Here is a 12,749-nt window from a genome sequence, read left to right as displayed (position 1 = left end):
TCGAATATATTCTATTACTTTTCTCACAGTGAGTTTTAGAACTGGCTCATTGTCCCTATACTCAAAGCTTTGATTTTCATAGACAATCCTCACTATGCATACACTCCATCTAACACACCTATATCCCTAACACGTGCTGCACGACGACAACACTTGTGATACACGACGATACCACAACTATGAAACAGATCAAATGCACTGTGTGACTTCACACTTGCCACACTACTCTGTACCGGTACAACTAGGATTTTTCACACTGCAGGAAAAAACATTTCGACTACACATAACGCAATTGAACGAACTCAACATATGTTAATAATCTATCCTATGCAACTACCATGTAGCATGTCGGTTACCATAGCAACCATCAAGTCTGCTACCAGGAAATTGATCCAGCGGGCTATAGGAAATATGTCATAAGCTACGCTACCCAACTCCACAGTATACACTATTAATCACTAATCAATCATAAGGCCCATAAATCTAACATGACATATTTTGACCAACTGGACCATGTGACCTAATTAACCTATTCACAAATGATATACATTTATATACAACCGCGGTAAATGATTTCATCATACTTTACAAACCCTACAAATGAATTAAGCCACTGTGGCGATAAATCTAGCTAATGATAACCTAAACTTATGAAATGACAAGACCAGCTTGTTTCCAAAGTAAGATTTTTATTAGCTACTCATTTGGAAAATGTATTACAAATTTTATTAAAGCATTTTTAGTTGAATCATTGCAAATGGTTATGACAGTTTTATTATGAATCAAAATATTATTGCAAAATGGAAATTATCAGTTTGGCATTTTCAAAACCTAAGTCCCTAACTAATGCTAACTATAATAAAGAATTAAAGAATAAAATCTTTGAGGGCTCTTACGTGCTCCAAGAAAAGTCCAACAGCACAACGCCCTCATCGAAAGGTCCGCAAGGAGAAGCATAACTCTTCCACGGGGCAAGAGTTTTTATACCTTTCTACGCTAAGCTAATCTAAAAAAGGGCATATTTCTCTGCTGAAATCGGAGTCCCATTGGTCAAAAAGTGACAGGCGACGTGTCACCACATTTTAGAATCACAGTTCCATCACGTTCTTAGAGACCATTGTCTCCAGTTTTCGAACAACGCAGCTTCCTCCAGTTTGCAACATTTGATACAAAGAAAGTTTTAGCTTCTTCGGATACGTAATTGTTTCAGGCCCTCTTGCCGATTCCTGGCCTCGGCCTTGCTCGACCAAGAGACTGTCAGCTCAGCACGACAAACTTGTTTCAGGACAGGAGGAAGTCGCTGCCAACATAGACTCACTCTGGTTCCAAGCAGATTTTTGCAAACACGAAAATTCAATAGGCCCAAAGCCTTTTTCATAAACTATCATATAAACAAACACAAAAGAATAATTAATGCGAGTAATATAGTTTGTTCTGTTGCCACCCTCCATAGCTAATGATTAACCCATTAGTCTAAATTACCTAGCTGTAATGCACAAATAAAGCAGCATTTTATATCTACCATTCTTCATTTAATCCAGCAGGGTTCTTTATGCACCTATAGAGAATAGAGTGACACCACATAGACAGGGAAGCAAAATAAGCTCATGCCATTTATTCTAAACAGCTGCAGTTAATTTTTGACATGACAATAGACACGATTAATCTATTATTTTTCACAAACAAGGAAATGCAACATAATGCACAATTATGAGCACACATGTTAATATCCCATATGTATTCTCGTGTATGTAACTTAAAACTAGGTTGAATTAATACACATACAGCACAATTGTTAGCTTCATTATTTATTATTATGGAAATGTGACTTTGCGAGTTGAAATGAAAAACATTTCTGAATCTCGCTCCATCAGAGGAACACTGGAACCTCTTCATGTCTTACAAGAATAATCAAATCCCACTGCGGCTAAACTATGCCAAAGTAAAGGATCACTGACCAAATGTCAGATGCTGACATTCACTCCCTTATATTTCATTACAATACCGCCCATAATAAACCTTCTCTCGCACCATCCAAGATCCAGACTATTCCATCCAACCCATCTAGAGAATCCAGTGTCAATCTCAGAATTTAAACCTGATAATTTACAAATGGTCTCCACATCTCTTCAAGAAGCTGTGATTACCAAATCCAACATCAAGTCGATACTTTTGAATTGCAGGTCAGCAGTTAGGCATGCAGCGGACATAGCTGACCTCATACTCTTGCAAGATATGGACCTCCTGATTCTAACAGAAACTTGGCTTAATGACTCCTCCTCACCAATTGTGGACATTATAGATCCCCCTGAATATAACATAATCAGATTGGACAGACCTCACAAAGTTGGGAGAGGCATAGCTTGCATCTCTCGCTCAACTCTCACCCTGAGACATATTCAGACAGCTCCAATGTCCACCTGTGAACACCTGGACAGTGAAATCTGGAAAAATGACAAGTTAGTGTGTACTCTTCACATGATCTATCACCTCCCAGGAGATAATATTCTCTTCATAGAACAAGTAGTGGAGACCATAGCCTCCCACTCTGACCCACAACAAAATCATATCTTCCTTGGGGACTTCAACCTTCACTGGACCGATGCTAATGATCTCTTACTGTGCACCTTTAAAGCTTTCCTCTCTGACCTAAACCACACACAGTCGTGCAATGTACCTACTCACATCAAGGGTTCCACCCTCAACGTAATCATTGCCAAAGACAAAGTTATTCAAATGGATGCCATAACTCCCTGTGACTGGTCGGATCATTACTTAATCTAATTTCTCATCCTTGAAAGGGTGTTGACCAGACAAGGTCAATCTCACAGGGCCAAACAATGGTCATGTGACTTAAAAAACATCAATACAATTGAGCTAACCAACATTAGTAATAACCTACTTCAACCATCCTCTAACCTAACAAATGTAGATGTCCTTACCGAACATTATATTAACTCCATGACTGATATACTTGACTCAGTTGCTCCAAAGCTACGCAAAAGAATGCTCAGAAAACCCTCCAAACCCTGGTTCAGCTGCTCCCTTAATGAAGAAAGATGTAAACTGAGGCTGTCTGAAAGGTCTTGGAGAAACTCTCCCTCTATAACAAACCGTAAGCAGCTCAGGACGATAAGAAGCACCTAAAATAAACATATCCCTATTGCCAAAACGGCTCACTTCAGGTCTCAGCTCGACCACGCCAAAAACAGGCCGAAAAAACAGTTTTAAATTATCAAACAACAAGCCAACCACTCAAATAATCAACACTCTACACTCAATTACTTAATCCCTAGCAGTGAACATTCTTTCTGCACACTTCATCGAAAAGATAAGAAAGATCGAAAAGATATACAGCGCAACTCACCAAACACACTGAACCTCACCCAGTCCATTGCCCCGCCACTCCCACTGTTGAGTGCTTCTACCTCTGGCTCCATGGCTCACTCACCAAAAAATCGGACATTATGGAATTCCTTTATTCTACCATACCTTGATGAGTTACTCAAAACTATAAACTCATTAAAACCTTCAAATCATTTCAAGGATCCTCTGCCCGCCAAGCTTTTCAAAGATCTTCTACCCTGCATACTCCCACTACGGTCCAAGATTGTCCATGAATCCCTCCTTCAAGGCAGGATTCCTGATTGCCTCAAGACTGGCCAAGTCACCTCATACCTAAAAAGCCAAATGCAGACTTGAATGAGCCTAACAAATTTAGGCCCATTTCCCATATCATGAACCTAGCCAAACTACTTGAAAAATGTGTTCACACACAACTGTGTAATCACATCAATCAGTTTCAACTCCTTGATCAATTCCAGTCAGGTTTCCGAGCGGGTCACAGTACCGAATCTGTCCTTACTCACATTACTGATGACGCTCTATGATTTCATGACCAAAATGAAAGCTGCCTACTTATTCTCCTGGATCTCTCCTCAGCGTTCGACACGGTCAAATATGATAACCTGATTGATCTTCTCAAAAAGGGATGGGTTTGTCAGGCACCGTTTTAAATTGGTTAGCTTCATTCCTACACAATAGATCACAGAGAATCCCTCTCTAACAACACCCCCGGTCTCAATTGGGGTCCCCCAAGTATCTACACTATCACCCACTCTCTTCAACCTGTACAAGGAACCATTTACGGAAATTCTGAAGCGCCCAAACATATATTATCACATGTACCCAGATGACACTCAAATATACCTAAAATTCTCTTCACCTGACGATATCAAAATTCTTAACTCTGCCCTTGTGAAAACTCAACAGTGGCTAACTCACAATCACCTTATGCAAATAAATACCATTAAAACTGAATTCCTAATGATTACCCCACACAATCATCCTAACCCCGTTCAAGACTAGTTCAATCAACTAATGGCCCTCAATTGCACTTCACATATTGTGGATTCCACTAGCTCTTTAGGCATAACGCTGGACAAACACCTGAGCATGAATGACCACATCAGTGCAGCAGTGCAGGAGCCAATCATCAACTCAGCAATTTAAGGAAAATCAAACCGTTCTTGCCTCCCAATGATATGCAGTTAGAAGTCCAGTCCCTTTTTATCTCCCGCTTGGATTATGGAATTGTGACCCTGACTGGGCTTCCCAAAGCTAGTCTGGCCTCTTTAAGGACTACCCTGAACTCTGCTGCCAGACTCATCACAGGTTTGAGAAAACGCGATCACAGCAAGCCGGACCTAATTCAACTCAAGTGGCTCCCTATAGAAGCTCGGATTTATCTCAAGATAGCCGGCCTGACACACAAAGTGCTACACTACAACACTCCAGTCTACCTGGCAAAAAGGCTTGAACTATCTGGTTTGAACCGAGCCCTAAGAAGTTCGAATAATCTACTGCTGAAGCCTCAAAAATTCAACAAAAAGAGAACTTACAACCGATCCTTCTCTGGTCTTGCTCCAAGAATATGGAACTCTCTTCCTCCCGAAATCAGAACTAACCCCTCAATTGCCACATTAAAAAAAGAAGTCAAAGGGTTGTTCCTGAATAGCTACTTGCAATAAAAGTCATGAAATCAACAAACAATCTGTACTTCCTGTTTTAGGGAGCTGTTTTGTAATGTCCTAAAGTGCTTTTTATACTGCTGTGTACCTCCTGGGTAAATTGCTTGCTTTCATGTACAGTGCTCCAATACCCTGATGGGTCATGTTTGCACTATATAAAACCTCTCAAATAAAAAAAAAAAATAATCAAGACACTTTACTTGGTGATGTTCAAATGATACATATTTGCTGGAACCACATTTTCACACATTAGTATTTGTGCGCTATATAGATTTATCAGTAAAACTGCGTGTTGGCATTTTGCTTCCATTTAAATAGAAAATATCTGTATGTAAAAGACAGTGCCTCCTTCTGCCCTACAGTAATGCCTCAACAGTGCATACAGTTTCTAGTCTGTAGCTCACCACTGTGCATCAATGAGAATCTGCAGTTTAAAGCACTCAGAAATGAAACACCAGCCAATCAGTATACTATTTCCAATATACAGCTAAATAAGGAGGGCTGATATATGACTAGCCAGGGCATTATAGAGTAATGTCAACTCCTATTTAACTCTTCTGACCCACAATAATACCATAACACTCAGCAGTGTTCAGTCAATTATAGCTCATGCAGTCTGGTTAATAACTCCCTTCTCCTACGTATTACTCTTACCCAAATACAAGACCTCTCTGCTATGGGTCTTATCCATCACTCAGCCCCTATACCAGTCATACCCAGCTGCACAGAAATGGAATGCTTGAAGCGATCTGACACCTAAAGCTGGCCACTCGAAGGGCTGCACTCTAGTCCAGCACTGCTGGTCCATTAGCTGCATCCTATGCGTGCCACTTTACATCTCACAATGTCTACCCGGGCAGATCTTCACGACAATTTCTCTCACCAAACACGCCTACTCAGGACCATGAATTGTAAACTAAATATCAGACTGGACAACCAAGTACAATAACTACATAAATAGATTATTATCATATAAAATACCACAAAAAGACCTGCACAGTTGCTCCATGCTGCACGCATACTGAAAACAAGTGAATTGCACAATTGCCTCAACCTAATATAATTATTTTGACTTGTACTTAAGTGGTTGTCCATTTACTTACTTATATACTATTGTGCGACCTCTTCTGATGTGTCTGTAAAACTTACTTTTTGTCCTGAATTTTGACCTCCTGTCCTGAATTTTTGTCCTGAATTTTGACCCTTTGTCCTAAATTTCTACTCTCACCATCCTGAATTTGCACCCATGCCAGTTAATCACCCTATGAACTACTGGAATATTTTATGATACTTTTCAGAACTTACTGTAAATACTTTTATTTTCACTCAGAGTGTTAGCTGTCAGTACAGCCCTGCATGTGGAGATCTATAACATGAACTCATGGGTAATAATGCATGTATCTCGCCACTCCCCCCCTCTCTGTGATATCATTCCCTCTTCCTCTCCTTGGTTGTGTGTCCTGCCAGTTACTTCTCCTCCCCCCACGTCCTTTTCCATGAGTCACAGTAAAATAAGCATTCCTCTCCCAGTGGCTGTTATTAAAGAGAAGCGCCCTGCATAATGTTAGTGCTGTGACAGGATAAATAATTTGCTACACAAAAGACACAGTAATATTATTTTGTATATTTAGATAAGAAAAGTGCTGCGTTGGCCGGGAATCGAACCCGGGTCAACTGCTTGGAAGGCAGCTATGCTCACCACTATACCACCAACGCTTGCTTGTAGCCGTCCCGTGCTCCTTCTATTATTGAAATGTACATTCGACCGTCATGTTTTGGTCAGAGTATTGTAATTGTGGAACAGAAGGAAACCAATCATGCACTCATTTTTCTCTGCCTGACGCTTCTGAGACCCTCAGACTCTCCACTTATAAGAGCTCGTCTTCAGGCCGAGCCCCGCTGACTGGAGCCGTCATCTTTACTCTGGGAAACCAGCTGCGGCATTTACCCAGACCCCGCAGGTGCCCAGATGCTGCCCACAGCTTCCATCCTGTCCTAGGGCAGTGAACTCCAGCTCTCTCGAAGAACGGGTTAATGCAGAGCAGCGCGTGCAAAGTAAAGGGAGAGACAGACTCGAGGGGGAGGGGGTGCTACTGCACCCGAAGGGTCCGGCTCTCAAGGGTCTCAGTCTTAAGGGTAAGAGCATTGAATACGTGTTTGTGGTCAGTCAGTTTTGAGTGTTTGCGGCCGTGACGTGGATTAACTCATCACACTAATAATATACGTGAAAAGCTGCAAAGAAGGAAAAAGCCTGAGTGACCATCTAAGAAACCTGCAGAAACAAAAAAGCAAACCCTGTAAATTCTCATAAAGTAGCGAGCACTGAGTTTATTTACAAAGATCTAAAATATTAGTTTGCGCCCTTCCTGAAATATGTAAAGACTCTTTCTACCCCCCATATAAGTGCATCGCACTATGTGTGCTTTACTTTTAATCTATTTCTGCTCTTTTGCATTTCACATCAGTACTGTACGACAGTCACAAAACTTTTGATATTACACCATAGTTACGCAGCAGAGTGGCGCAGCGGAAGCGTGCCTGGCCCATAACCCAGAGGTCGATGGATCGAAACCATCCTCTGCTAACATTTTCTGCCTTTCAAAAGCATTTTTCAACTTTACATTTTAAAATTAGTTGTGTATTAACTCTTTTCTTTATTGCCTTTCCCTATCCCGCCTTTAGTACAATACTCGCCGTGTTATCTTATATTTCGTCTCACTTAATTGGTCTTACTTCCTTGATTGTTTGGTTACAAACGCACATAACAAAATACATTTGAACTCTGTAAGTTACCACTTTACTATACAATATATAAACAAAATAATAATTCCGCTGAAAACGTCATATTGTATTTTCCATTCTACAACTGGAAAGAATGAAGGATCGTGATCGGCCATATAACAATACCACAGCGCCCTCTACTGTTATGCAACAGAAGTATCCAACAAAGAGTTAAGGTGTAAAAGGGCCAGGGTACAACAGGGGTCGGACTGCATTATAGGCAGGGCCACTGGAATTATGAGGCAGGGGAGCACCATGATTTCAAAACAAAGATTGCCTCCATCGACCACAAATCCATGCAGTCTTCTATACCTCGTAAAACAATTCTGCTGCGTGTACTTACAAATTCAAAACTGCACCAACTTGCAAAGGTGCCAGTTTTCTACCTATCTGATTCGAAAATGGGGTGCACTTTTATTTTGGTGTCTGGCACTGTTTTCTGTCATGTTTGACCCTGATGTTTCCTGTTAATATTACACAGGATGGGCCATTATTACATAGTTCACGAGGGGCCAGAGCGCCCTACTTCGGTTGCTCAGTACATCTCAAACTCTTGAAAATAAAAAAACATAAAAACAATATAGCTGACAGTGGCTTCCAGGTACGCCCAGCAATTTATAAGTATCAGGTTTGTTCAATTAAAATAGACTTTTATACCAGATTAACATTTTAAGTATAAAAACATTTGTCTGTGACCTCGACGTGATTTGAACACGCAACCTTCTGATCTGGAGTCAGACGCGCTACCGTTGCGCCACGAAGTCAGCTGCGAAATCATTCTCAGGATGTTTTTGAAGACCTAACCAATGAGGCCAGTGCTGGATTGTGATGTGCGACGATTTTTTGCTTTTGAAGAATAAAGCAAGAAAGTACTCTATAAACGTTACCCTCAAGTAAATGTTAATAAAGTCAAAATGGTATCATTAACTTATTCGGGATAGTCCTATAAGGCACTTTCCGGTTGGATAGGTAATCCAACTCCTGTTTTTAAGGCACTTCTACCTTTTCGTGAGACACATACACTTGCTTTGCTGTTCACGCTGCTGTTATAGGACACTGCCAAGTGTGACAGACTGAAAAAATACAACTCTTCCTGCAGCGCGCAAGAGCAGACATTTGTCACACAAGTCAGCCGAGATCTCATCAGCCCAGCTGACAGAGTTGCACTCCTGGAGTGCACCGAGGCAGAGCCCCGCCCCTCGGACTGTCAGTGCCCGTAGCTTTGTTATGGTGTCGCTCTGTTTCCTGTCACTTGATTAGCGGGCGTGTCACACATGAGCCCCAGGGCAGGGCTGATTCTGGAGTAAATTGTGTCAATGGTCATCACTCAGCTGCCCTGAACCAGTGGAATGCAATGTCCCCCTCACAATATACAACTTTTGCAGACACCTGCCTTTCCCCAGCTTCACTGGTCCACACACAACCTTAGTGGCCCAGCTTGGGGGACAGACATCAATTACCTGCACTCTGATTCAGCGAGTGAACATTTTATTCGATTTTCCGTATCATTGCTGCCGCATATTAAATCAGACTTACATGGGTGGGGGCCTTCCTTGTGCCCCCACCCACAGTGCCTTGTTGCTACTTTGCTGCATTAGAAGGCAGTGCTCACTGCATTACTTTTTCACTTTGAAGAATGGTTGATGCCTATTGGCATTATGAATTTTCAAATATTGCCTCTCATTTCATCCCAAGTTTGACAATTCTCTGTGCTCAAGGAGCGCCAAGACACCTCCGTGAAGCCGCTGCTCGCTCGAGGCACAAGGCCTCCTATGCTTTTCAATCCCATACAACTCTTTTCTATTGTATGTAGGGCGTGGCTCCAGGAGCATCACAAAGTACCCTGTTAATAGTGCACCAGGAGCAGTGGCACCGGGTCATTGGGGTTGAAAAGCCCATGACACCTCCAATTACTGTTGTCATTTACTACTTAACTAGAGGCGTGGGTGCATGTCCTTTGCTTGCCCGAGGGTGCCAGGCAGGGGCGCAAATAGGTCTTAATTTCGGGGGGGGGGGCTAACATGGCAAATGAAGGGGCGTGGCTAATGTTAATCAATGGGGCGTAGCTAAAATGGCAGATAAACAGGATCGGTTAATGCCCCCTCACACCTTAAAACCCATACCCGCCCTGAACCCTAAAATTACCCCTGGCACCCCAAAACCCATACCCATCCTGATACCTAAAATTATCCCCTCCTGGCACCCCAAAACCCATACTCACCCCACACCCTAAAATTACCCCCTGGCACCCCAAAACCCATTACCACCCTGAACCCTAAAATCACCCCCCTGGAGCCCCAAAACCCATACCCGCCCTGAACCCTTAAATTGCCCCTGGCACCCCAAAACCCATACCCACCCTGAACCCTAAAATTACCCCTGGCACCCCAAAACCCATACCCGCAGTGATCCCTAAAATTAAAACCTTGCCCCCCAAAACCCATACTCACCCTGAATCTTAAAATTACCCCTGGCACACCAAAACACATATCCACGCTGAACCCTAAAATTAACCCCCTCACACCCTAAAACCCATACCCGATCTGAACCCTAAAATTACCCCTGGCACCCCAAAACCCATACCCATCTTGACCCCTAAAATTAAAACCCATACCCACCCCACACCCCTAAGATTACCCCCTGGCACCCCAAAACCCATTACCACCCTGAACCTTAAATAACCCTTGGCACCCCAGAAACCATACCCATGCTGAACCATAAATTCCCCCCTTGCCCCCTTGCCCCCCAAAACCCATACCCACCCTGAACCTTAAAATTACCCCAGGCACCCCAAAACCCATACCCATGCAGAACCATAAATTCCCCTCTGGCACCCCATAACCCATACCCACCCCGAACCCTAAAATATCCCCCTGACATCCCAAAACCCACACCTGCCTAAACCCTAAAATTACCCCTGGCACTATAAAACACATACCCATGCTGAACCCCAAAATTAATCCCATGGCACCCCAAAACCCACACCCACCCTGAACCCTAAAAGTATCCCCCTCTGGCACCCCAAAACCCATACCCACCCCAGACCCTAAAATTACCCTCTGGCACCCCAAACCCATACCCATGCTGAACCATAAATTCCCCCTGGCACCCCATAACCCATACCCACCCTGAACCCTAAAATTGCCCCCTGAAACCCCAAAACCCACACCTGCCTGGAACCCTAAAATTACACCCTGGCACACCAAAACACATACCCACGCTGAACCCTAAAATGACCCCTGGCACCCCAAAACCCACACCCACCCTAAACCCTAAAATTGCCCCCAGGAACCCCAAAACCCATACCCGCTCAGAACCCTAAAATTAACCCCTGGCACCCCAATTTGTAACCCACCATGAACCATAAAATTACTCACTGGCACCCTAAAACCCACACCCACCCTGAACTCTAAAGTTACCCACTAGCACCCCCCCAAAAAAATAAACACTACAAACTTACATTACAGTTGCATATTTGGAGGGGACTGTCCTCTTTGACGTTTCTATGCATGTAAGTCAAGAACAACATTCACAGTAATCTAGATAGGCAGGCAGTAGGTAATGCTGTGCTGAAAAATGCATTAAAGTTACTGGAACTTACATAACAAGCATTGGAAATGCAATAGGTCTCGCAATAACGCGAGTCTGAACTATTAGCATTGTAAATGATAATGCCTTTTATTTTTGCGTTCTGGTTTTTGGAACATAAATAAAAGGCTTTGTCATTTACAAGGCCTATAGCTTAAATTTGCGTTAAAACGAGACCTATTGCATTGCAATGGTGGTGGTGCTGCTGAGTTTTTTCTGAATCTGCACTCTGAATCTGCACCCACAATCTGCACCCACAATCTGCACCCACAATCTGCACCCACAATCTACACCCACAATCTGCACCCTGAATCTGCACCCACAATCTGCACCCACAATCTGCACCCACAATCTGCACCCACAATCTGCACCCACAATCTGCACCCACAATCTGCACTCTAAATCTGCACTCTAAATCTGCACCCACAATCTGCACCCACAATCTGCACCCACAATCTGCACCCTGAATCTGCACCCACAATCTGCACCCTGAATCTGCACCCTGAATCTGCACCCTGAATCTGCACCCACAATCTGCACCCACAATCTGCACCCACAATCTGCACCCACAATGTGTGAGTGGCGTTGCGTGGCTGAGTGGCGTTGCGCGTGTGAGTGGCGTTGCGCGTGTGAGTGGCGTTGCGCGTGTGAGTGGCGTTGCGCGGCTGAGTGGCGTTGCGCGGCTGAGTGGCGTTGCGCGGCTGAGTGGCGTTGCGCGGCTGAGTGGCGTTGCGCGGCTGCGTGGCGTTGTGTGGCTGAGTGGCGTGGCTGAGTGGCGTTGCGTGGCTGAGTGGCGTTGCGTGGCTGAGTGGCGTTGCTGGCGTTGCGTGGCTGAGTGGCATTGCTGGCGTTGCGTGGCTGAGTGGCGTTGCGTGTGTGAGTGGCGTTGCGTGTGTGAGTGGCGTTGCGCGTGTGAGTGGCGTTGCGCGGCTGAGTGGCGTTGCGCTTCTGAGTGGCGTTGCGCGGCTGAGTGGCGTTGCGCGGCTGAGTGGCGTTGCGCGGCTGAGTGGCGTTGCATGGCTGAGTGGCGTTGCGTGGCTGCATGGCTGAGTGGCGTTGCGTGGCTGAGTGGCGTTGCGTGGCTGAGTGGCGTTGCTGGCGTTGCGTGGCTGAGTGGCGTTGCGTGCGTGACTGGCGTTGCGTGTGTGAGTGGCATTGCGTGTGTGAGTGGCGTTGCGTGTGTGAGTGGCATTGCGTGGCTGAGTGGCGTTGCATGTGTGAGTGGCGTTGCGTGTGTGAGTGGCGTTGCGTGGCTGAGTGGCGTTGCGTGGCTGAGTGGCGTTGCGTGTGCGAGTGGCGTTGCGTGTGCGAGTGGCGTTGCGTGTGCGAAGGGCGTTGCGTGGCTGAGTG

At 44.4% G+C, this 12,749-nt stretch overlaps 2 non-coding genes across 2 annotated transcripts; both read right to left on the bottom strand.

The window, feature by feature from the left end:
- Positions 1–6,674: 6,674 nt before the first annotated feature.
- Positions 6,675–6,746, bottom strand: TRNAG-UCC (transfer RNA glycine (anticodon UCC)). The gene has a single exon. It is a non-coding gene; the product is annotated as a tRNA-Gly (tRNA).
- A 1,757-nt stretch (positions 6,747–8,503) lies between these two features.
- On the bottom strand, positions 8,504–8,575 carry TRNAW-CCA (transfer RNA tryptophan (anticodon CCA)). Its single transcript has one exon. It is a non-coding gene; the product is annotated as a tRNA-Trp (tRNA).
- Between the last annotated feature and the right edge of the window lie 4,174 nt (positions 8,576–12,749).

Source organism: Lissotriton helveticus, chromosome 12 (genome assembly GCF_964261635.1).
Source record: "Lissotriton helveticus chromosome 12, aLisHel1.1, whole genome shotgun sequence".
NCBI lineage: Eukaryota > Metazoa > Chordata > Amphibia > Caudata > Salamandridae > Lissotriton > Lissotriton helveticus.
This window is presented reverse-complemented; position numbering and strand designations above follow the sequence as displayed.